This window comes from Aulonocara sp. 'chitande type north' Nkhata Bay, linkage group LG5, assembly GCF_057382095.1.
Source record: "Aulonocara sp. 'chitande type north' Nkhata Bay isolate Kocher_YH1m ecotype deep benthic linkage group LG5, A_spYH_male_GT1.1, whole genome shotgun sequence".
Taxonomy (NCBI): domain Eukaryota; kingdom Metazoa; phylum Chordata; class Actinopteri; order Cichliformes; family Cichlidae; genus Aulonocara; species Aulonocara sp. 'chitande type north' Nkhata Bay.
The window spans coordinates 10,038,805-10,066,329 of record NC_141348.1 but is presented as its reverse complement, the minus strand read 5'-3'; the positions used below and the strand labels follow the sequence as shown (position 1 = coordinate 10,066,329).

General features: G+C 40.1%; 1 protein-coding gene across 5 annotated transcripts in view; it reads left to right on the top strand.

Moving 5' to 3' along the window:
* Positions 1–27,525, top strand: part of epha8 (eph receptor A8) — a 147,642-nt gene that overhangs the window by 76,324 nt on the left and 43,793 nt on the right. The gene's annotated exons all lie outside the window — the stretch shown is intronic.

Here is a 27,525-nt window from a genome sequence, read left to right as displayed (position 1 = left end):
GTATTTATATTTGGAGCTTTGCAGTGGAGGCAAAGCTGCTGCTCTGAGCAATTATAGTGTGTCATTTTTAAAATATTTTATTCCTTATTTCATGTTTTGAAAATCAGGGAACAAAGAAAATGACCATTCTAAGTGAAGGGCATCAGACACTGTTTATATTTTCTTTAATAAAAAAAAGCCTATTCACCAAATTGATCTGATAGTTTCCAACTCTTAGCCAATTTAGCAAAAGCTAAAAACTCAACCCTAACCTTAGATAAATGGTTAATGGATTGCTGCTTATGTAGAACTGCTTTACTCTATCTGAGGACTCAAAGCACTTTCACAAGTCACAAGTCTCATTCAACCATTCACACACACATTCATACATGTACACACAGACTCACACTCCAGTGAACTCCAGTAAACCCACTCCGGGGTAACTTAGGGTTCAGTATTTGGCCTGAGGATACTTCAACATGTGGAACCCAGGGATCAAACCACCAACTTTCCAATTAGTAGACAGCCTGCCTCATGAGACACCGATAACTGTACCTGGAAGGTTCTGTTATGCTGCATTTTACCTCGTGATAAACGGCAAGTTTTCAAACCTGGAAGATGTTAGAGTTGAAATATGATTTCTGACATGAATTTTGGCTGCACAGTTTCTCTCTGGGTATAAAGGGAGAGATTTGAACCTAACCCTAATCTTAAACAGCGACCTAGGAAAGGTTAACATACATTCAAGGTTTCAGTTATAGGTCAGCCTTCATGACATGTGCCAACTGTGGGAACCATTAAGGAATTACTTTACAAAGAGATCTATTTAACTGTGCAGTCATAGTATCCATGGTAAGAAGTATATTTTTTGTACTTCCATATAAAAACTGTCAACTTAAAACCTTTGCTATTGTTCCTGAACAAAAACTGGAAATCCATTTAACAGACCACAGAATGCTCAAATGCTGCAAAAACAGAGAGTATTCGAGGGGAATTGTTGCGTTAGGATGAGATGGTGGACGGCGAGATGAGGGTGACCCACACTGTTAACTCTCCAGAGAGAGCTGGAGGTGAACAAAGTTAATCAGAGAGAGGTGAACTGTTGCTCAGCAGGGGCTGTGCACTTAAACCTGATGAAGTGGGTTATAAAACATGGCAGTTTGCCATTAGCTCGTGGTTTTTACTTTGCTGCTGGTTTCCAGGTGTTTTGCTTTTTATTCGACTTTTATTTCTCGTGCTTGCACATGTGATGTCAACAGGCGAAGAACAGGTTCACATCTACTGTTTGGGTGTCTTGAGCAGAGATGGGCAGTAACGCATTACTTGTAACGCGTTACTGTAATCTGATTACTTTTTTCAAGTAACGAGTAAAGTAAGGGATTACTATTGCAAAAACGGTAATTAGATTACCGTTACTTTCCCATAGGAACGCTGCGTTACTGCGTTACTAAAACCGTGATTTTTTTGCGAGAATGTCTCACGACAGTGACGTAAGCGAGTGCACCGTTAGTGACAACAGCTGTGTGCAGATCAACAGTGCATCATATATCGAGTGCGGGAGAGAGTATGAGCGTGCAGCGTTTAAAGCGTGGATGTACTGACCTTACTTTGAGTTTGATTCCATAAAAAGTGACAAAAACATTAGCGTCCGTTGTGCGTGGGAAGAAAACTTCTTTTTACAGCGAACAAAACCTCTAAACAAGCACCGAGTGCGCAACGACGTAATGGGAAATTCACAGAGAAACTCACGGATTCTTCAACTGACCGCGGCACACCTGCACCAGGGTAAACCTCCGCCTACCCCCAGTCCTGCTTTACAGGTGAAAATAGAGCAACAGAACTTTATTTATGTTCTGCTGTGTTTTACTTGCATCTATTTGAAAGACTGAGTGTAAACACAAAAAATATTTTATTTTATGTGCTGGAATGTGCAGAAAATAGGTTTAAATGTTAAACTCATTTATTCAAGTCAGAGAATGTTGCATATAATTACATTTTTGCTTGATGCATAAAGTTAAAAGATTAAAACTGATAAAACAAGTTAAAAAAAAAAGATAATTTTCCATTTGATTACATTTTGTATGATGGATTATGCAGAAAAGGTAGAATTGGGCTGAAAGCTCTATCGCTTTATCACCTCTTCAGGTTGTAAATCGTGTTTTTAAAAAGTAACTAAGTAACTAAGTAATTAATTACTTTTGAAAATGAGTAATCGGTAAAGTAATGGGATTACTTGTTTGGGGAAGTAATCAGTAATTAGTTACTGATTACTTTTTTCAAGTAACTTGACCAACACTGGTCTTGAGTAATAATCGATGCTCTGATAGTGCAAAGGCAAACACATTGCATGTTATGAACACGCATCACATTTTTTCTTTAAAGTTATCTTAAATGTTACACCCTATTGCACGGTGTCACAACTGACCAATTTAATCTGTATGTCTGAATTTGTGGTATGTGATTTTAATGGAAAACGACTTTGCTTCAAGTTTTGTTGTTAAACTAAAGATTAATTAGCATACAGGACATGAGTGCATTACTTTTTATTCAATTTCTATTCAAGGTTTCATTATCAAAGAATGTAATTTGAACTAAACTTCATCAGCTTAAAGTTGAAGTGAAAGAAAAATGCCAGTGAGCTACCCAGACCACCACGACTACACTCCACCCTACCTGCCTACTTAGAATGTGCTCTTTAATTGTTGTACATATATTAAAGGTATTATATGTATCCTTTACAATTTTATCAAATTCATTCCAGTTTATTAACTATTTACATGTTTCATAAACACTAGAGCAAGCACAAATGTTAATGGTTACCATTAAGAATTTTTCTAGTGATTGTGTACAGTAAATGATAGTTAACTGAAATGTAGTAACCTGCCAGTTTATTACATATTAACCATTGTTACTATGGGATATGAACTTTAGAACTATACAATGTAACTATTATCCAATATATCTACTATACATGAGCCAATGAAGAATTGAGTAAAATCTCACTCTACTCGCTACTGTTACTTTCTTTCATGCTCTGATTGCATGTTCACGGTAGTCTGACACCTTTTATGCTGAGCTCATTTCAAAACTTTAATCCTTATGGATGAGCTGTTAGAAAACTTTAATCTACAGTTTGTATGAATGTGGAAACTATAGGGTGTAAATATGCTTGTAATGATCAAAAGTAACTTGGGAATCTATGGGAACGGACTTTCTTTTGGAGTCATCAGAAGCACTGCAGTTTTTAGGTTCATTTGTCAGACCTGGAGCTGGCACTTGGTTCTTTTCACAGCACCATGTCTGATAAACCAACAACTCATCGTGCACTGCCTCATTTAACTGGAATTGTCACTAGTTTCCCGTCAGCTGGGACAAACCCTACTTCAAGGTCGTCAACACTAAACTCCATAAGTGCTGTTTGGGCTCAACGTTGGCAATGGAGACAAAGTAATTGTGTAAAAGGCAGCTTCAGTTACAAAGTAACTACTAATAGATTTCAGATCGCTTTTTAAATTATCAGTGCTATTCAGTCTTCTGATTAGGAAAATGATTGTGCGCATTGCAGTTCCACAGTAAATTAGCTATATGAACATTTCCTCGGAGCATCAGCAGCAGCGTGTGTGCAGAATGCAAAGAGCCTTAGAAGCAACGCACGAATGTGGAAAGGTTCTAACCTTTCTAACGAATCAAAAAGTCTCTTTGAAGCTCCGGCTGCAGATCATGTAAAGAAAATTTTAAATGAAACGAAAAAGTTCAAGGTCTGGTCAAAAGCCTTTCAGAGGTCTAACATTTTCCTCAAGGAGGTAAATACTGATGAAAACAGCCGCCTGTCTGCCCGAGCTCGCTTTTCTTCTTTCATTCACTGATGAAAAAAAACAAGTGAGAGGTTTAAGATGGAAAGATTTTTGATCTGCTATTGTTTGCCCTCACACTCAGTTTGTTTTGTCCTTTTTGATTTTCCCTTGCCAGGGATTTGATAGGCTGACCTCATTCAGAGACCTGTACATATTTCAGGTGGCAATTGGGTTACAGTAATTAAAATCTATTAATCATACAGCGCTGGATAATTAAACGCTAAAAGCAGTTTGTCAGCTAAACGAGCCGAACGAGACACGCAACACCGGTTTGCTAGCATCCCCCTCCTTTTAGCCTTCCTCCTCCCATCATCTACGCGCACTCATCCACACACCCACAAATCTATGTTGTGTCTGAGGCCAGCGGCAAACCCCCTCTCACTTCAACACAGTGAGAGCTACTTGTCAAAATGTGTTTAAAAGCATAGGAAACGGTGTGTGTGTGTGCACGTGTGTGTGAGTGAGTGTGTGTCCGGTTCAGAGGGCCACATACAGACCTTCTATAATTAGTTGCAGGCAATTAGCAGCAGCAGAGAAATGCAAAACAGAGCCCAGTAAAGAAAGCAGAGGAAAGGGGTGGAGGGAAAACCCACGGTGAGTTCATGTTTTGTTTATGGAACAGATTTTATCCACATTTTTAATGTAACACACTGCTGTACTTTTTCTGAGGTTGTGGAGATAGGATCTTTTAAAGGGAGGAAATAACATGAAAAGGAAGAGAAAATAGAATTCTTTTACTTTGTGATAATCCTCAGCTGGAGGTGCTCCTTTATACCCTGTATTTTTTTGTGTCAGAGCACAAAGTGAGTTTTTGCAGTGGAAAGGGAGAGTTTTCAGTATATCTTCCGCTGATGTCTTGACTCTTCTGGTACCAAACTGGGTCGCTGTGCTAATTTGCCCTCACCACAGCCAGCCACAGTCACGCACACACGAGACCAGACGAGACCCAGAGAGGAGGGAGGGCACGAGATGGTGAAAGGAAGATGGCTTAAGTTGCTTGTGTGTGTGTGTGTGTGTGTGTGTGTGTGTGTGTGTGTGTGTGTGTGTGTGTGTGTGTGTGTGTGTGTGCAGAAGGGAAAAAAAATCAGACATGACTGTGTTTGAATATGTGCGTATATGAGCGTGCTTAAGTGGCTCTCCCCAGACAAAGATGCAGAGCTTTGGCAGAGAGCACGACATGGTGTGTGCGTGTGCATGAGCACAGGGTTGCGTGACATGCCGTTAAAAATGTCACAGGGAGGGAGGCAATGAAAGACGAAGGGAAAAAGAGAGGAGGGTAGGGGGAGAGACACGGAGGCGGAGCGGTTGACTGGACCCCTCGTCTACTTGCGTTTACATCAAAACACTGAGTGTGTGTGGGTGTAGCTGTACATGCATGCATGTGTGCAGGTGGATACTGTGTGTGTCTGCGTGTGTGTGGAGAGGCATGCCTCCCGGTGCCAGTGAAGAATGGGCTAAAGTGCCCCATACAGTGAGAGCGATCAAGGACACACTGATATGAGACACACACACTTAGTCTGGTCACATTTACTCAGCTCAGTCGGGCCATCCAACCCTGACACACACACACACACACACACACACACACACACACACACACACACACACACACACACACACACACACACACACACATACAAAGGGAAAGTGGGAGAACAAGACAGATAGAGCAAAGGGGAGGGTTCGTACTCACAGATGTGTATTAGCTCTGCTCAGTCAGTGGACCACAACGCGTCCTCCTACTCTGAGAACTCCGCTGTACCTCTCATACTTTCAGGTGATTTATTGTTCCAGCTGCAACGACGTAAAGTCAAACGTGTAGAGAAGACAGGTTTACTCTACATTTCATTGATGTGATGCATATCCATACATTAACACTTTTTTGTGATATTGTGATGATGCCTTTTTCCTTATCTGTCCTCCTCACATATCCCCAAAACATCATTAAAATGTGCAACAACAATAATGTTCTTTATTTGTCATTCCAGATTAAATTAAGTTTTTAAAGATCTTCCTGACATGCTCTCTAAGAATTCACTGACACACATTTGAATAATTGCTGTTTTTATAACTAATATCTTTCATGTTGCTCCAGCCTTCGTTTCCCACCTCCAAATCCCCAGTGGAGCATCGATACCACCAAACTCTGCACAGAGATTATTTTCGGAATTTTCCTCCAAATTGTAGCCACATTTGTTTTCTTTTTTAAAATGCTAAAGCCACTAAAAATAAAACACTTTCTTCTTTACAGACTCAGCAGTGTATAACCTACGTTAGTTTCATTTGTGAAAAAGACAAAGTTTCATTGTCAGAGAGGAAACAGTAAAAACAGAATCACACCTGAAATATTGCTTTGTAAACTTTGTCCAACTTATTACACTCGATAATCTAAGCAATTATAATATCCATCAATTGATCTTTCTGTCTGTCTGTAGATCACTTTAGTTTAACAACATTAATAATTCAATTTTTTACACTTTATAAATCCCTTCATGGATTTATTTCATCATTGTGTGTCATTATTAAATGATTATTATTTAAAATCCAGAAATGTGGATTTGCAACCTGTTATTTATGGTAGCATACAGACACCGTATGAAAGGAAATATTAGAAAAATGAAAGATAAAGAAATAACATAAAAAAGACTTAAATATTGATGGATTTTATTTAATTAAATTTTTCGCCACGGTAATGTATGTCTATAATTTTAAAGGGAGCGTTCACAGCAACATCAAATGTTGTTTAGATTGTGTTTGCTGTCAGTTGCACACTTTTGCTGATCTGCACTGTGGAAGTGTCTTTTCTACTTTTTATTTTTTTACTGAACGACAGCTGCCAGCTGTATCACTCTGCAGAGGAGCTCGTGAAGCTCCTCATGACAACAAGGTCACAGTAGTAGCAGGATGCAAACATTAGTGGAGCTCTCCTCAGCCGAGTCGGCCTGTTAGCTAGCAGCATGGGTGACAGACGTAAACAGGAGAGAGAAAACAGCTCTCTCCTGTTTACGTCTAACCACAGCAAGCTTTGTGTTTCTTTCTTTCTTTTGTAAGAAAATACATTACTGCTGTGTCGAATTTCTTTATGATCTTTTGTGAAAATCAAAGGAAATTTTGTTTAATTACGTTGAAGACAAAGTCTCTAAAGCTGATATCACCTAAACTGTACTTTTGTGGTGAACTGTTCCTTTAAATGATTTTTTGTCCCCCATACTCGGCTTAAATTGATCTCTTTGTAAAGATAAAATCATGACCAGAAGAATAATCAGATTTAGGAAATTGCAATGTCACTCAGAGCCAGCAGAGCAAAAGAAGGGTTATTTCTAGTGTCTGATAACATTTAAATCTGACAGGATTATCTTACTCTGCTTTTTACCTCCGTGGTGAGCTGGAGATTAATTAATATCAAGAGATATTAAAAATGTTATCAAAAGAATTATGTAAATACATTAATCACAAAAACATGCAGGCATTCGTGCTGAAACTGAGATTGTTTGAAAACCACCAACATTTCTAGTAATGTGACGCATCTTAGTCGTGAGTGATGATGATCAGGAAAATGTGTTGATCTGAAAAAGAAAAGCACATCCTGACTCAGTTCTCCCGCTTTAGCCTTCAAATGATGTATGTGATTAAACTGTGTGTGTGTGTGTGTGTGTGTGTGTGTGTGTGTGTGTGTGTGTGTGTGTGTGTGTGTGTGTGTGTGTGTGTGTGCGTGTGTTTGACAGTGTGCCACCCTGGCAGCTCTTGAAATTCCTCACCTCTCCCTCTTAAGCAGACAACAATTATTGGCTCCTCCTTTCGCTGAGGGATTGTAGGATTGTTCAGGGCCTTTTTTGACTCTTGTGTCAGCAAACTGTTCTCCCTGTGAGGGTGGAGGGCTAGCTGGTGAGGGCTTAAGCAGAGGTTCGACCAGAGAAAGAAAAGAATAAAGGGAAAGGTAAGCAGAATAAAAGGGGGCGAAATAAAATAATCAAACATACAGTTTGTTTGAGTCACAGAGATTATGAAACAAAGTCGAATGGGAGAAGTAATGTGATCGTTATCTGTCAGTGTGGCACCGTAGAGAAATATCAGAGGATGACAGCAGCGGGCGACGAGGAGGATTTAATATTCTTCTTTTATATATTTATTATTTCATCAAACACACACGCAGAGCAGGTGAGGAGCTTTGTCCTTGCTTCTGTCTGTGAGTACCTCCTTCCTCTCTGCTGTCATTCTTCCTCACAGCTTTTATTTTCCACCTCAGAAATACAACATGATGCTCATACACACAGGTGGACACACACACACACACACACACACACACACACACACACACACACACACACACACACACACACACACACACACAGGTCCAAAGGTTTTTTTACCTGTCATTCAGCATGTGAATAATTGTTGTATAATTGTGTATATCAAATATCATATTATATAATAATTCAAACCATTTTTATCTATCAAATAAAAAGCCGGCATAATTTCAGCATGCAATTATTGGTGAAAAATGTTTTTTCCATCGAGATCAATATATATATATATATATATATATATATATATATATATATATATATATATATATATATATATATATATATATATACATATATATATATATATATATATATATATATATATATATATATTGTTCACACAACTTACAGTAAAATTTTACTTTGAATTTTGAACGGTATAATTGGAAACTGAGCAAAAGAAGCAATTTGCAGGAATTTGCACAAATCACTTGGTCTCTGGTGAATATCTTAAAAAATGTCTGTCAATTAAGTCAATTCACTGATTTAAAAGCAAATCAGAAAACTACAAAAGTTTTTTTGGTTGTTTTTCAGGAAAATGCAAAAAGAAAAAAAATTAAAAAGGGCTTTTCACACAGGAGTCACAAAAGTCACTTTACAAGGACAACAGACGGCTTTTTTGTGAAATGAAAGGCAGTGCAAATTAAACGTGGCTACAAGAAAAAGTGCTGGAATTAAAAGGAAAGAGAATAAAAATCATTTTTTAAAAATGCAACAAACTGAAGCAGTGTCAGACTTCTTACATGTAATTTTGCTAATGCTCGCGTGCTTCCATATTATTGGCTCACAGTGTCCTGAAACAATGTGTTTGTGTTTGGAGGATGTGCTGATGTGCTGTGGAAACACTCACAGCTGTTGACGTTCTCTTAACATTTATGTTAAGTGTTGATTTGAGTTTTGATATGAAAAAGACCCGACGTGTCAGCTGAGGTGAAGGAGCTCAAAGTACCACTTTAAATTTTCACACATGGATAAACCATCAAAACCAAGTTTGATGCATTTATTTATTCGATCACTGAGGGAATGTGGTTAAAACTACTTACACAGCAGTTCTCTTCACATTATACACACTCCACTCATTCTTATATCCCGAGCATCCCTCTGTTAATGTGTGTGTTGTTGTTGGGAATCTTCAGTTGCTGTCTTGTTCTTTTCGTGATAATCAAAAAACAGGAAAATAATAAAGTTTGATTATTTGTCCAAAATGCCCCACACAGAATCCGACCTTTCAAATACGGTATGACTCCCACCTTCCCTCAGGCAAGTTTTCACACAGACTCGTTACATCTGTGCACACGTATGAAACAAACAAGAAAAAAAATCACACATATAAAAAAAAACCTAACACTGTTTAGCAAAACCGATATCTGTCTGCTTAGGTTCACTAATACTGCAACTCCCTCTCTCTCTCTAGTCTAGCCTTGACAGACACACACAGTATGCATAGTGCCTTGTTAAACCCCAGCAGTGCAGCGTCTAACAAGTTTTCTGGTGAAAAGCCAGCTTTGCATTCTGTGCCCCTCAGGAGTCCAAAGGCTGCTGCTAGGATGGCCCCCCCCTCCGACAACCAATTATAAAATTTCACAACGATGTGTCTCATTTTGTTTCACGTGTTTGCTGACAGCCCTGATCAAGTTTAAAGGCTGAAAGTCTGAGACTATCTATGTATGTATGTACGGAAAGATGGAAAGACAGCTAGGCAACACTACAGTTCTTTGGCTCGTACCGCGTGACGTTGAGCTGCTACATCGTTAATCTGATGATCTGATGATTTCTTCTACGCTGCAGTGTTCTTAATGAAGATGCAGTTAAGTGATTTGGGGAACAGATGATTTGGTGAGAACTTCATTACTCTCCCGCTCACGACCACTTGAGTGGAACACAATATTCATAATTGCTGTCAGAATCAACTTGTGGCAGCCCGCTATCGAGAACATATAAGGAGCTTAAATTGAAATGGTCTCCAGAGTGGGAGAGACGGGGGAATACACAGTGAACAAATTAGTTCCATCCTCCTGGCGGTTTGTAAACAACTGCTGATCAACAACATTGTTACTGTTTGGAGGCAAATGACACAGAGGCTCCAGAAAAACACCCACACTCGCTGCCTGGGGGTGGGAAAGCTGCCCGGTGCGAGTGCACATCCACTCACTCACTCACAAATATGGCTTTAACGCACACACAGCCGATCCACCGGGGATCTGTATCTGTGCAGCTGAAAAACATTTCTTTTTCATCTCCAGGAAGATTGTACACACAAGGCAAACTGCTGAAAGGATGAGATATCAGCTGGCTATGAAACTTGGACTTTGCACTTTGTTTTGGAAGGGGAAAAAAACAAAATATGACCATCGTTTTGGTTTGGTTTTAATGTCTGTGGTGGTTTAGAGTAATAAACAGAACTTTTAGGAGCACATCACTTTTTTCTGGAATTACCTTGAACTTGCTGCCTTTCCATGCTGCTGTCTGTCTTTCATTTGGGATGGAATTTTTTTTAATCCCTAAAACATCTGCATGAGCTTTTCAACCACTCTTTTTTTTTTTTTAATATATCAATAATATGGCCAAACTGAAATAAAACAACCTTAAACACATGCTGAATTAATGGCACTACTTTCCTCTTTAGTATTATTTTTGTCTTTATTAGATGGTGGAAATGGAGGAGGGGAAGACATGCAGCAAAGGGCCTCAGGTCAGACTGGAGCCCGGGCTGGCCCTTTGCAGCCTTGTGGCATATGGTCACCTGCTCACCCTGTGAGCTACACTGGCACCGGGTGGTGCACCTTTCTAACCTCCTTACATCCACCAGGTCACTTTTACTTCAGCCGCATGCTAAAGAGGCAAATTTTCAGGAGCTAGATGATGTTACCTTCTTATGTTAACGTTTTACACTAATATCTGTTATCTCAAACCCCTCAAAAAAATCAAACCTTTACCTGATGGAAGTATTTTTTCATGCTGTAACTCCACGAAATCCTGTTTCCTGTGAAATGCCATTTCATTTATTTTCATTTATTTTACTTCTGTCTGATTATAAACAAGTAAAATTAGGAATCGAACAAACAACAGCGTATATGCACCTCCCCTCATACATACAAGATTTAACTAACCACAAAGTGACAATGTAACAGTATTACATAATAATAAGATTAATTTCAAGTAAATAAAATATCTGTGTATTTCTTAATTGACATGTTGTTGTTTTTTACCATATATTTAAATCACTGTATTCCATATTCTGTAAACTTATCCAAAAAAAAAAACGAAAAAAAAAAAAACGTTTTTTGAAAACCTAATATCCCTCCTGGCTTTTCTCAGCTGAAAGAAATCCGGAACACCTGGCGATGATGTCACCAGCGTCCCTTTTGAAAAGCAGAGCCCAGAAAGTGGAATATCTTGACTAACATTGCAACGATGTCTCGGGAATGATAGTCGTATCCATTGTTTTGCTGATATTCCAGAGTAAATCAGACAAGCACAGAGCTGTGATTGGTGGGGCATGGCAAGAGGCAAAACTGAAACATTTCAATCAGCCAAATTAGGATATTCAACTTGATAATAACGCTGCTACATTTAAATACTCATCACATTCACGTCAGCCACACTGATGTTGCCAAACAAAAACCCCTTCACAAAAGCGCCAAACAACAGCCGTCACAGCTGCAGCGGCTGCATGCTGCGCTTTGGGAAACCAGGCACTGGGACCCTGTGTGTTATTGCACAAATGTGTGTGCGTGTGTCCAAATGTGTGAGTCTCATTAATGTGTCCAAATGTGTGAGTCCAAACGTGTGAGCAGCCTACATCTGTTTGTTAAGGGGCGGGAGCGTCAGTGGAGAGGGATTTGCTGTTGCCGTGCCAAGACTAATTAGTGTTTTTGTGTTGGTCCGGTTGGTCCTCGCCCGTGGATGTCCAACAAAGTAAGGAAGGAGGGGAAGGAGAGGTGCAAAGAGGGGGAAAGTAGATGAAAGGGTGAGAGAAGGAGAGACAAAGGAGAAGAGAAAAGGAGAGGATCTGGAACAACTGAAAGGGGGAAAAGGAGAGGAGGAGGAGGACAGCAGAGGAAAGACAGAAGAGTAATGAACAGATGGAAATGAGATAAAGGAAAATTGAGTCGGAGGATCGAGGACTTAAGAAAGGAAGACACAAGAGTTTAAAAGACGGGCGTGAAGGAAAGAGAGCAGATGGGGAGAAGGAAAGAAATGCGGGAGACGCAAGGAGCAAGCAATGAAAAGAAAGTGGGGCGAAGAAAAATGAAAGAAGGGAAGAGAGAACAGGTGAAAAGAGCAGAGAAGTATAGAAAAATATAGGGAAGAAAAGGAGGTAATGAAGGAGATGGAGTAGAAGAAGTGAGGAGAGATGAGAAAAGAAGATCTGAAGAAGGAAAGAACTGAAAAGATGGGTGAGATGAGAGGAAGGAAAGAAGGGGAAAGAGGAGAATCAGTGGAAGAGAATAACTGGCATTATTAAACATCTAATTCTGTTAAGCCATCATGACTCTTTGTGTGTGTGCGTGAGAGAGAGAGAGAGAGATAACAGAATGAATCGTATCTCAGCCAGCCACAGCACAGTTGTGTCACTCAAACTTCCCTCCAATCTTTGTTGCGATTGGCCGAAGCCCTATCTCCACAGCAGGTGCAGAGGGCTGCACGTCAGCACACAAAGCAACTTTGCAGACACACACACACTTGCATACCCATGTTAGCGGCAACACAAAGACGCACACTGGCACGAACAAATCCTCTTATGTGCAGCCCATATGAATGCTTAATTCAGGGCTGAAAATATGCACACAAAAGGCCGGGAAGCTGCTGGCTACATTATTGATTGAGTGTGTGCCACCCTTGGCCTGCAGTAGCCACCCATGTCCCGGTCCAGTGTCTAAGAGCTATTAATGCTGACAGTAAAGAGACAGGCAACATGATAGCAGATCACTGAGAAGCTGGCAGCCTCCATCTGAAGGGACTGCGGGACTTCTTCAAATGATTTTCTGCCCTGACTTCTTGTTGAGTTAAACTGATGTGCACACGGGGCGCTGTCATTTACTTCTCGCTCTTTCACGGCCTCCGCTGGAGGGATGAGAGTTTGTATGGATGTGCGTGCTCCAATGTATGTGTGTGTGTGTGTGTGTGCCGTGAATTGCAATGATGTTGGCATTTCAAGTAGAGGAACCAGCTGCGACATAATTTCACTCCTCCATCAATGTCAGTTGATTGCTTGGATAAATAAAAGTGAGACTATAGAAATACAGAAAGTTTATGTTGTGTAATCTGTCGTTTCTTATTCAAAGTCACAGAGGCTCTAATGCCGTTGCTTCACCACATAATTGGCTCTCGTTCCCGAGCCGAGCCAAACTTTTCGCTTTTTGTCTGCTTTTGCTCAAATGTGTGGAGATTGAAGTTGGGTCAAAGCTTTATTTGATTTCTTTCTTTCTTTTGGTGCAATAAATAGGTGAAAATCTGAGCTTTATTTGTTTTCATCCTTTTATATTCTTCATTTCTTTTCCCACAAAGTTTCTGAAGCTTTGATTTTGTTTTTTTTTTGTTTTTTTGTTTGTTTTTTAATGAGCTGCTTTTTCTCTCTTAATGACGATGATTTTTCAAAGAAAAGCCTGCATTTCAGTGCCAACAGTAAGAGAAATAAAGAAATAGCCACGTTAAAAAAACCAAAACAATCATCGTCATCCTCACTCTTATATCAGTTTATAAACTATTTTTCACTTTCTTTTTGAAAACTCAAATATAATATGCCATAAATTATCACGTCATATAGTTTATGATTGTTTCTTTTTAGGCCTTTCCTTAAAACATTATTTTGAAATGCAATGGGAAACTTCGGAAGCAGGTGGGAAATATGGGCGCTGTTAAAAAAATGATAAACAGAGAGCTGATCACTTTAATTTTTTAGTGCACAAAACTACACAAAGTAAGTCTAAGCCTATGTTGAGCAGTGGATGACATTTTAAATCCATTTTAGTGAATGCACATGTAGTTGAGTTAAAATAAATTACACAGCATGTGCAACACTGCAACTCGCTAATGTTTTTTTAAAGCATGTATTGCGATATATCTACAATCCACTGTGGGGCCAGTTTGCACAGCTGGTAATCAGTGCGGTGTCAGAAAAAGCTTTTTCAGATTCTAATTGTCATCAGTAGTAATTAAGATTATTCATGCTATTTTTAAGTCTTTAATGATTAAGAATGAGCTGTGCTTCCTTCATATTCTATGCTGAAGCCATAGAGAAAAAGCAGTGACAGTTTGACACTGCAGTATACCAACACTGCTCTGGTAGACCCCACTGAAGACTGAACTTTTTCAGTGCTGCAATCACTCCCTGGTTAGTTTTAGATACTAAACTCCACTTGCTGAAGTTTAGGAAAAGATTGTGATGTGTGTTCAAATATGCTCCTTCACAACAACAACCCGGTTCACTGAACGATGATGACTTGGGAGTGACAGACCTGTCACCTTAATGCTGTAACCTGGTGTGTTAAGTTCCACCATCAAAGGCCACCATGTGCCTAAATGAGCCACATCAGCGGCTTTGACAAAACGGCATTAATTGATGTCCGGAAACAAGCTCAGCCTGGATATTTCCAGGACGTTGACTGCGCTTGTTAATATAATAAAATAACTATAATGCTGCTATTAATACTAGGGTAATGTTTTATCCAAAAAGCTTAAGAATAATACCCACGGGGAGCCTTTTAATGATGGAGCAATCCTCTGCAGATGCAAGAACATGAAACTCACTTGTCCTTTTGACCTCCACGAGCGAAACACCTGGAGCTGTGAAAAACTTCTAATTTAGCAAACATGCTTATAACAACTGCATTTATTAGAGGGTGACGGTGATGTTGAATGGTTCTGACGAGCTCAGCACTTGGTGACCTGCATCCTTCATTCCTGACAGGAATTCTGTTTATCCCGTGAGGATTTTTACGATGCTTGTGTTCAAACACACGCACGTTCATCCTGAAACAGCAGTTTGTTAGTTGTTCAGTACATACTTGCTAATCCAAATCCAGATTCTCGTCTTGTTACATTCTTGATGAATCACAGAGGGGTCGTACCTTGTTTTGAATGTTAAGTGTGTGAACTTTCTTCTTTTTTTCCACCCTTCTGTGACGGATTTGTTTTGACTGGAGCTGCCTGGTAGACCGGCTGTGACCACATTAGCGCAGTGTGACTCCTGCCTCCTCTCAGCTCTCCTCCTCCCGCAAGCTTTGTCCTTTTCAAATATATAAATAATCAAAAACAGTTGATTAATTTCCCCTCTGATGCGTCGCAGCGATCGCTAATGTCGGAAAAAGAGGAAAGTTTAGCCTCCCCGCCCCTCCTCCCTCCCTCCGCTGCATCTCCCCACGCCTTTCCCCTCTCGCTTGCGTTTCCGACACACGCGCTTCACACTGTCTGATCTTCTCAATCTGCTGCTAATATGCCTTTCAGAATGCCTGTTTTTTTCCCCCTTTTTTTTTTAAAAGCTACCCTTCTTCTCGACCCCTCCCACCTCTCCTCCTCCCACTCCCTCCATTAGACACAGTTTAATGGTGACAGCCATTCAATCGGATAATTAACATCCGTTTAACGCTCATTAACCGGGATGTATTTGTCTCGTTTGATTTGTAATTACCAGGCCTGTTCCACAGGAAAACACTGTGGTAATGTTCCCTTTGTGATGGCTTCATTGATGGAATTGATTTGAACTCAGCGTGGAGGCCAACGGCGAGCTGAGGGGAGGCAGGAACGTATAGGGACTGAAGACATCGACGCCATACTTGTTATTTGTCTTAGTTTTTCTAAAATCAGTTCTTCTTACAGAAATGTTGACAACAAAAGAGGAATCAGTTGTATCATTTATCATAATGATACAAAAGTGTAGGGGTCATTACTCACAGAAAGCAATGTATCACACATGATGCTTAGTTTTTTAAAAAGCAATCCATCCCTTTACTCATTTGTTGTTTTCAGAAAGGAACATTTGTGACGTTAGTCCAGTTTCCAGTTGATAATAAGAAAATATTTCTTTTTTAATTTACAAAAAGCAAATTGTGTAAAAGAACTAACAAGCTTATTCACTACTGTGTTGATGGTGAAAGACAGCCCACAGAACTGATGGCAGTGGATTTATTCAAGGAAAACTCCTGTAGATCTCTACTTCTTAACATTGTAAAATCAAGCTTGTTTTCGTCAGGCTCAGGGATCTCCTGCTGCTAGCTCTGTGTTAACATCGTAGAACTGAAGTAGGTGTGACGCCTCAAAAGCTACAGGTTTTCTGTCACATTTTCATGAGAAACAGGAAGTATCAGAGAATATTTTATCTCACTTTTATTCGCTGATGAAACTGATAATTCACTTCATTATAATTTTTTTCTTTGTGCACAGGTTTTTATCTAGTTTTTGTTCTCATCGGGAAAAACAAAGGTTGTTGATGAAGACTATGACGAAAAGGATTGGTCAATGAAATTAGCACTGATGTCTAATTTGACATCAGACATCTAATTTAGTAGCTAAAAGCAAAAAGATTAGCAAACTGTACAGTTAACTGGGTCCTGGCAAACTTTATTGCTCAGTAAAATGCTGGTAACTCATTTGTGCAGTTACAGCCGATAATCTAAACCAATATCATGAAACTAGTTTGCTTTGAGTCCTTTTTTCCCTCTAGCAACAGTTTCTCTCTCAGGTCAGATAATTACTAGACAGATGACTTTAAATGTGTGTTTGGATCATATTGCCAGGGGAAGACAAAGCACTCAGTCAGAGAAACAAATGCTCTTAACTCGGAAGCTGTAAAGCCGGCCATTTTTCTCCAGTGGATGTTTTTCCTTTTATTTTGGGCTGTGGTGTTAAATGGCCAGCAGTATTTCAAAACCAGTCGGCAGGTTTAACAGCATTTGGTCTCATTTGTTCAAGCTCTAATAAATGTTTCCTCACATTTACTGTGACCCTGCTGACTATCTTTTCTCTATCAGATATACTAAAGCACCTGTTAATGCAGGGATTGGTCAAAAATCTGTTGTTTTACTAAAAAACGTGCTGTCTTTTGACCTCAACACAGCTCAGCTGAACCCATTCATAACTTAAATGTCCTTAAATGATCCTTAACCAGCCCCATCCATTTTCTGCTCAGGGTTAGAAGTATATCGAGCTTACCTCACATTGGAAGGTGACGTCCCCGTTTAAAGTGTGCAGTGAGATGTAGTAGTGCAGCTATTCAGCTGTTGGTATCTGGACTATTGATGTAGCAGGAGGGACAGTGCGGATGGTGAGTGTCCCATTTACAAAGCTGATCTTACCAGCACGTTCATCCATCACTCAGACAGCTTCAGCAGCTTGTTAGTGCCTTCATTTGCTCCCTGGGGAAGCAGCTTCGAAGCCTTTGGCAAAGTTTATCACTAGATTTTGGAGACTGCGTCTTTTATTATAAGGTCAGTGCTTTGCAAGGTTTAAGAGATCAGCGCTGGATATGTAAGTGTATAAGGAAACACTTACGGAAGCTGTAACCCTAGGTTTTTTAAAGCTGCCATCTTTGGGTTTCAGTGGGGGTGCTATGGCAGGGATGACACCTGTTTTTGAACAACATGTTTCTTTTGAGATGCGATTTGACCTTTGTAAACTGGAGCCTATAAAATGTGGGGCAACATCTTTAATATGTGGGACAGGAGGATAAGAGATAAAAATGCTGTGCAGTCCCACATAAAATGGGACATCTGGTCACCCTGCATCCACACCAATTAATCTAACAAACAGATTTTACGACGCGAGCAAACTGAAGCACCCACAGGCAAAAGGAGAACAATTCAAACAGCAACAAAAGCAAAACAGACAAAAACGACTGTAGCAATGAGCTTAAAATTAGCGCCTATATTTCACAATGGGCACTGCAAGAAAACTTGACGTTTGTACAGCGCAGCAGTCAGTTAAGCAGGAGAAAAAGGGACCAAACAAAAAGCTCTACTAGAAAACCATTAAGAAATAACAAATGGAGTCAGCATAGCTGAGAATTAATTGAGGGGCATAGTGTGTGACCATCAGCGTACTAATGCATTTCAACTTCAACTGCTTGCTATGCACATCTCAGTGCTGTAAGGATACTTTAATGTGATTCATCAAATTTTGACTGTTTTTTCCTTCCTTTAATCGTTCATTGGACTTTTAACACAACATCACAATGTTTCTATTTTGCTCCTCCTTCAGAATTGATTTATTGATTTTATTTATTGATTTATTAGATATTTTCCCCAGCATTACAAAATTACCTTATTGGAGCAGAGAGGGCTCAGAGCCAGTGCTGCACCAACACTGTGAGCTTTCACCGGCCCGTCCAGGCTGTACTTGAAACCCCCACTCATCCGTGCTCCTCCCTCACAGTCTCCTCACGCATGGGACAGTGATGTGCTTTCTCCAGCTCCCACTTATTTACCCACTTATACAAGGAATAAATCAAGGTCAGCACACAATGCTGCACATGGCTATTAAGATTCATTGTGATGCAAATTCTGCTGTAGCGTTTGCACTACACTGACAGGTACTGACATGGTGGGCAATACGCAAACAGCCACACATGCATACACTCATGCATACTACCAAAGTACATACTCTGTAAACAGTTGGCCTAAAGGATCTGAGCCACTTCACACCACACCTCTGCCAGCTTCCTGTTCACCAGAAAACTGCATAAAAGCAGATAAAAGCACAGCACCTCAGTCGCCTCAAAAAATAGGGCCAGAGTTGTCTCTATTTTTTGAGGCGACTGAGGTCCTTCAACATCTGCCAGAAAATGCTGAGGATTTTCTATGAGTCTGTGGTGGCCAGTGCGATCCTCTATGCTGTTGCGTGCTGGGGGAGCAGGCTGAGGGTCGCAGATGCCAACAGACTCAATAAACTGATCTGTAAGGCCAGCAATGTTGTGGGGATGGAGCTGGACTCCCTCAAGGTGGTGTCGGAGAGGCGGATGCTGTCCAAGATAAAGACAATGTTGGATAACACCTCCCACCCACTCCATGACATGTTGGTCAGTCACAGGAGCTCGTTCAGTGAGAGACTGAGATTACCGAAAAGCACCACTGAACGACACAGGAAATCATTCCTGCCTGTGGCCATCTCCCTGTACAACGCATCCACTTAACACACTGTTTGCTGCTACAACTACACATGTTTCTTTTCCAAATATTTATTTATAAGTGACTTATGTATGTATGTATGTATATATATGTATATATTGTACTATTCTTAGTTAGCGTATTGTCTGTCTTGTCTTAATGTTGGTTTAAAATGGAGCACTGTAACAAAAAATAATTTCCCCCAGGGATCAATAAAGTATTCTGATTCTGATTCTGATTCTGTTTAATTATGACTGGCTTTCCTTATTGATAAGTTTTGACTGCATTTCTAAGAACTCCTTGTTTCACTGGAACAGCTTTCAAAGAAGTGGTTTGGTTAATTGCTCAGTAGTACCTGAGTGCAGAAAATTATACTACTTGTATATTTTTCGACTGTTGAACGATATAAACTTCAGCTTACGCAAGATTTAAAAAGTGGGCGGGGTCTCCTGTTGTCACGCTTTGTACTTTAGAACTCAGTTGTCCTGCAGGGTTGGCTGACTGACCAACAACAACACAAGCAAGAGTGGCCCACACACTGGTTGTACCGCATACTTTCTACATACCTGACAACAAGACTGACAACAGAGCTCCCCGGAAGCAGCTGGGCAGGCCCTGGAGTGGAGCACTCCCTCTACTCCACCTTAACCCTCTCAGGCTCAAATTAAACTTTTTGTTGCTAATGCACAACCAAGTCCTGCAGTGGTACTTCTGAGTAAAAAAAACCTCATAAAATATGTATGTGGGGTAATCAGGTTGTTAGTTTTTAACTGTTGCAAATCGGCAACGCCTGCCTCAAGAGGGTTAAAATTAGGTTTAGACCTCAGAGGGTTAAAATAGTTCTCTTGGCAATGAGGAGACAATAAATGAACAAAAATGAACTTTTTGTTTTTGGTGGGACTGGAAATAGTTTTTTATGTGTGTCTTAAACATTTTATGTACACATACTTTTTTTTTCATGTTGCTTTTCTCCAAAAAATAAGGTTAGGGTTAGGCTTGGGGGTAGGGCTGAGGTGGGGTCAGCTTAGACTTCGTAATGTTTAAAGGTAAAGTATTGGAATAAAGCTGAGATGAGGTGACAAATCACAGAAGTTTAGGGTCAGTTATGAGGCTTGGGTAAGATTTTAATAATAAAACAGCAGCTACAGAGGCGGAAACAGTCTAAAAACACACAAGTTTAATGTACAGGAAAAACAGAGTCACCAGCTTTTATCCTTATTAAATAATACTAAAAATGTGTTGTATTTAAAACTAGACAGTGAGGTGTGATTTATGAGAACAGTGCTTGTTGTGTGTCATGTGGAACAAAAATCGTTGCTTGAACTGATTCTGTCTGAATCTTCTGGCTCCCAGGATGAGCATACATGTTGTTAAACATCAAAACAAGTGTTTGTTATAAAATCAACAAAATTAGCATTTCATGCTGCTGCAAAGCTGCGAACAACGTTTTGTTCACAGCTTTATTTTCAAACTTGTAGCATGTTTAATTCAATATGTTACAAGTTCTTTATCGCTCGAGGGTTTTTTTCTTCTCCTGCTATGAAGATGTCTGCCAAACCCTGACGCGACGAGCAAGTCGTCACACAAACGCAGTATTTGGATTTAGAACTTTCTAGCTAAGCAAACCTAAATATTTCTCCTCTTGACATGTTTGGGGAATCTGCCTTTTAATTAATGTTGTTGACGTTAATTAATGTTCTGGAGGCTAAAATCATCTCTGTGTTGGAGGAACAGAAGCAGACGCAGGTGCAGGCGAGGAGGAGCTGCTGCAGGAATACTGGGCTAATAATTCACATCCACGCTTTATTGAAACACGAAAACAAACACACAAATGTCACTTTGAAGGGAAACAACTTTAAGAACACAGTGCTACGTAAAATGCTCATAATTCATCTTTATTCAGCCTTTATTTGTAGTAAGCAGTACTGCATGATAGTTGTGGCTCTGCCATTCTTCTTCATGAGTAATGTTTGACTCCTGCTTCATTCATTCATGGAAACATCCTATGATGCTGTCGTGTATTCTCTTTACTGACAGATTTTGTGCATAAGTGCATCAACCACCTCCATCCAGGAGTTCCTTATAGACGAACCAGAGTGGATCTTATATAAAACATAACTGGCACCATTTCTGACGACTGCTGAGTGTGGCACGTTCACTAAAGCGCCTGCCTCGTGCTTCTATGACTAAAATAGCACCAGAAGGAGATAAGTATCACATGCAGCTGATCTTTTTAATGAAGATCAACTCCACAATATATTTTTTTGTAAAGGGGTAGCCCTGAAATGTAATATTATAGAAGTATTGGATTTCACACTTAGAGGGATCTTTGATTTTCTTCTCTTAGTCTTTGCAAATCCCCACATTTTTAAACGTTCAGCCTTCACTGTGGGCCTGTGGTACTTTTAACAACTGCAGATTATACCGTTCTTATTCTTTATCACACTGCTGTAATGCAGTCATTTCCCCTGTGGGATCAATAAAGTGCCTATCAAACATCTTTCTGGGCTAAGAGCCCAGTAAAACAGGCTTCATATTGAAATTTGAAGCTGGAATCATAATGTGACATAAGTGTTGAAATTTGCACATAAAATCAAGAGCGCTCATTAGTTTGCATTTTCTTTAATATCACATTTGGAGTTTAATCTCCTATATCTTTGGAGAGAAAAGTGCTTACAGCTGCAAAATGCACTGAAACAATGCCTGAAACTCATTGTGAGAGCAAACATCAGCTACTGGTTGCTGTTGATTAGCTAAAGTAGAATTTGGCAATGCACATTAAGAAATTTAAATAGCTGGAAATGAGAGTGAACAAAAGTGACAATCTCTGGCCGTCAATCAAAACTTTGGGACTGCGAAAGAAACACTCCGAAACAGTTTCTGTTTTGTGCTGTGAAGCAATCCATCAGACCTTGTGATGCAGACAAAAAGCCAAGCAGGCCCTGCTATAGGCTGCTGGTTCTGCTCGTCTTTGCTTGGCACTGATGAGATTTTTTACTAGTTGATCATGTTACTCGTGTTTTGATGACGGCATTAGTTTTTGTAATTCCCAGTTATATCTTAATTTTTCCTCCATCCAGAGCATCAAATGAGCAGCACGTCAGATGTGAAATGAAAGGTTATCACAGCTGGTCCTGCTACAAAGCACCTTCTCTCTGCCTTTGCATATTCACCTGTGGGTTGATAGATTCACGCTGCGTGTGGTTACTGTGGCAGCATCAGACATCACCCTAATGTGTATGTTTGTGCGTTTTTTGCATTACCATAACCTTTCTGTGTGTGTGCGCGAGTGTGTGTGTGTGCGTGAAACTCCTGGTGAATCTGTCAGAGACTTCAAAGCTCTCGCCGCCTCTCCCATTGATGAACGAGCTGTTCCGATGTTTATCGTGACCTGCTTTTCAACTCAGGGGCTTCACAAAAAAACATCAAGGGATGGAGGGATTAACGGGATAAAAAAGGAGGAAGAGAAAACAGTCTGAGATAAATATTGTAAACACAAATAGTTTCTGGCTCCTGTTAGGGAGTGAAAGAGCAGAACACTATCACCCCCTGTCTGTTTATCTATAGTGATACACGTGAGTGTGTGTGTCTGTGTGTGTGTATACATATCCAAACAGTTCCTCTTTTTTGCAGATAAGTGTGGGTCTGTTTATGTGGTGGGTTGCTATTTCAGTGAAGCTAATGCAATTTTTATTTAGAGGTTTTGATCTAAAGGAAATTTCAGCAGTTTAAAACTATATAATATACTGAAAATTAGATTTTCATAGAAAGATTTTCATATTTTGGGGTCTACGCAGAGATGCCTGGACCCTGCCTCTCCCTGGCCACTTCCTTTATCTTTTCAGGGGGACATTTGACAACAGGGGCGATCGTGGCTCAAGAGTTGGGAGTTCGCCTTGTAATCGGAAGGTTGCCGGTTCGCGCCCCGGCTCAGACAGTCTCGGTGGTTGTGTCCTTGGGCAAGACACTTCACCCGTTGCCTACTGGTGGTGGTCAGAGGGCCCGGTGGCGCCAGTGTCCGGCAGCCTCGCCTCTGTCAGTGCGCCCCAGGGTGGCTGTGGCTATACAATGTAGCTGCCATCACCAGTGTGTGAATGGGTGGATGACTGGATATGTAAAGCGCTTTGGGGTCCTTAGGGACTAGTAAAGCGCTATATAAATACAGGCCATTTACCATTCCTTATGCCAGCCAAGAAACATAATATCTCCAGTGTTTCCAGGGTCTGCTCGGAGGTGCCAAAAACACCTCACCTAAGAGACATTCAGGAGAAATCCTAGTTAGATTGCCCATTTACCTCAACGTGCGCTTCTTGATATGATATGGACCCTCTTGAATGACCAAGCTCCTTATCTGATCTCTGAGGCTGAGCCCAGAAACATTTTGAAGAAAGCTCATTCCCACCAGTCTGAGGTGGTTCACAGCTGAAAAAAGGGTCGAGTGCCCTCTGCAGGTTGGGGATGAGCTTCTGCACCAACTGGAAGAATCTTAATTATTGATAAATGGAGAATTTTGTGCTGTTTTTTGAGGGTTTTCTTTTATATCTGAGTGTGTTGATGCCAAGGTAACAAACTAACCTTAACCAGCAGCTTGAGCTCCACTGTCTCTGTAGCAGGTCTCTGTGCTATTGGGCAGCTTTTTCTTCAGGAAACTGTACTTAAATGCAGGATTTTTTTTGTCCTGTCTGACAGGCCCTGTTTCTGGCAGTCACAGAGGTCACTACAGACATAGTATTCTGAAAGGGAAAGCACATGAACAGATGTGTTTTTATCCAATTCTAGTGCATTCAGCCCTGCAGCCAAATTGCATGACTGAACACAAGGCTGTGAAACTTGTGTAGCACAAGATTTTGTTTCCACCATCACTTTTAAGACCTCTGAACCAAATATTGATCTGTTCTACCTCCCTAAAATCTCAGGTTTGAGTTTTACCCAATACTTTTGGCAGTGGGTTAATTTACATGATTCTTCTTCTTTGAAATGTTCCCTCTGGGGGTCATATCTGCCTCCATCTCACCCGATCCCTGGCATTCTTCTCCATCACACCAAACCTCTGCATGTCCTCTTTCACTACATCCAAGAACTCTTTCTCTTTTCCTTTTGCCTAAAAGCTCAATATTAAGCATCCTTTGTCCAGTTCATTCACTTTCCCTCATCTGCACATGTGCAAACTATCTCAGTTCTCTAACTTTGTCTCTAAATGCTCAACTTGTCTCTCTGATATACTTCTTTCCAGCCTTGTTCATCCTGTTCACTCCCAGTGAAAATCGTAGCATGTTAAACTCCACCTGCAGCTCCACCTCCTGTCTTTTTGTTAGTACCATCATCCCATACGTCATAACAGGTCTCACTACCATCTTGTAAACCTTTCACTCTTGCTGCTATCTTTCTATCACAAATCACCCTGCACTCATCTCTGCACACACCACCCTGCCTGCACTCTCTTCTTTAGCTCTCTTGTGCACTGTCTGTCACTATGGATGGTTGAACCCAAGTTTTAAACTCACCCACCTTCATTATCTCTGTTCCTCACATCTTCACCTTTTCACCTGTCACAGACATGGTTCTTACTTGCTTCTCAATCCTCGTTTCTCCCATGCTTCCCTCCACCTCCCCAGGGTCTCAAAGCTTCAACAACTTTGTCAATCTACACAACTCTCCCATATCTTCATGGTGTGGCTCATCAGTTTTATCCCTCTGTAGTTACTAAAGCTCTGCACATCAGCCTTGTTCTTGTTCTTGTACCAGTACACTTCTCCATTCCTTAGACATCCTAAGATTATGTTAACACATCATGGCATAATCTAACTCAAGAACAGATGAGAAACAAAGTAACTGACATTTATCAGTCTGTAAACGGTTACAAAATAACTAAAAAGTCTTTGGGACTCCAACAAACCATAGTGAGAGACATTATCTATAAATGGAGAAAACTTGGAACAGTGGTAAACCTTGCTGGGAGTGGCTGGCTTTCCAAAACTATTCCTCACTACTCTGCATCGATGAGTCATCCAGAAGGCCACAAAAGACTGACGAGACAAAATCTGAACTTTTTGGAAGGTTTCAGTCCCATTTCACCGGCGTAAAACTGACACATCATTTCATAAAAGGAACATCATACCAACAGTCAAACATGGTGGTGACAGTGTGGGCCTGGAAAACTTACCATAACTAATGGAACCATGAATACCAGAATTTCTACCAAAAATCATAAAGGGGAATTTCCAGCTGTGAAGCTCGGGTCAAGTGCACTTTTTCAGCAGGACAATGATCCAAAACACTCAAAGAAGTCCACCATTTTGGAGTGACTTAATCAGACTTAAAGTCCAGACTTAAATCTGATCGTTCATACTTGACAACTAATGCAGAAGAATTTAATATGCGATTATAAATGATCAACCATCTTCATGAGTTGATGGAGACCAAAACTGAGTTTAAAGAACACTTTAATTCTTTAAATTCTCCAAAACACAGCTTCATATAAATACTGACATTGTTCTTAAAGTGTGACATATTTCCCGTAAACAACTTTATGATGCAATAGTGTATGAATTATGTATTTAAAGATTGTTTTGCTGCCCCCAAGTGGCAAAATAAAATATATTCGTCTCACTTGGGACAATACTGCTTACATACTGACTCGCTCACTGCTGACAACCAAGGATAAATACCCAGAATGAGCTTTGTGGTGGAATCCATGGACTTCGAAGTAAAGTCCCCCGAACCGTCTTAGCTGAAGTATGTGCTGCAAACACTGCAGATCCCTCTCGGTTTTGCAGGCATGTCAGCCTGATGTCTGTAAATAAAAGCCAGTCATTTTTGTCTCAGCACAGGATTTGTTCGTAAACAGCAGAATAAATGTGAGCTGTTTCTGCCTCCTTACCAGCTGACCGACCTCAGCTCCCCATTCTGGTTTGTGTTCCCAAATGTGTCAGCCCCCTAAAACTGTTTTCTTATGGCTTTCTTTATGTCCTTGCAGCATCTTAAAGATATTTAAGATTTTCAACATGTGACAATATTACTGAAGATTATTATATATTTAGTTAGGCAATTTAAGATAACTCTGAATAGCATTAAAACAATATGTATGAAAAATTATGCTTTCTGATTTTGACAGTAACACCACAAGTAATATGTGGTGTTTAAATGTAGCGTTTGAAAAGCTAACAAATGTAATCATAGGTTGCTGCCAGCCTTGCATTTCTGTTATTTACTCTTTGGAGTCTCTGGAGAAAACAAAATGTGTGCACGTCAGAGAATTTTCAGCTGAACTTTTCTTTTTTTCCAGCTTTTAATGTATGCGTTTCTCATAGAAGTCTTCTGTTGCTCTTTTATAACATTGATTGTCCAGGTCTTTTGATGTGATCAGCCCTGACAGGTTTTATATGACAAACACACATCTAGAAGCACAGCAGCCCCTCACTCGATCTCTTTCTCACTCTTAATGGACACCTATATCTTTGTCTGAAAGGACAGGCAGACAGGAGCAAGTCATGGTATATTAAATGGTGAATTATAAATAATAGAGATTGAATTACAGACAAGACTAACAAAACACTGTGCGTGCACCATTGTCTAAAACCCTAGTCATCAAGCCTGATGAAAGGTAATTAATTAAAATCCTTGTTGTGTATTGCAACCAATATCAGCTCCAGCTGTTTGTGATGTCATATTTTGCTAGCTTTGTTATTAGACTTGTTAGTCAGTCCCTTATACAGTACTGTAAGTTACCCACAGATGATGAACACGGCGTCAATCTGCCATTTTGCTTAGAGTCTTAGAGAGCTGTTAAGTCAACTTTATGGTTATTTTGGAAGATAAACCTTCTGTTTGTGGTGCTATTAAATTACAGGGTATTATACAGAGGGGTGCTTCTTATGTATACACCACTCAGTGATAATAAAAACACCTGAACAAACAACTAGCTCTACAGTCCCAAAGCATCCAAAAATTTAAATTAGTAATTGTTAGATGCCAAAACTTCCGAAAGCCAGAATATATTGTTACTGGCTGTATTACTATTATGGAAATGTTCCTTATAAATTAAGTGCCTTTAGAATAGTCCTGTTTTACATTGAAATTTGTAGAGTTAAAAGACTGTAAATGACCAGTTTGGAACAGAAAAGTACAAAAACCCAACAGATGGCAAAAGAGATGTTTGATCACACAAAGTCAGGAGAGGATAAAAACTACAAATTTAAAATGCTTTTTTCCCCCAGAGTCTTAGAAAATGTAGGTTGACGATCTCTAAACAGCTTCTCTGTGTAGAGTTTATTAATTTAAAAT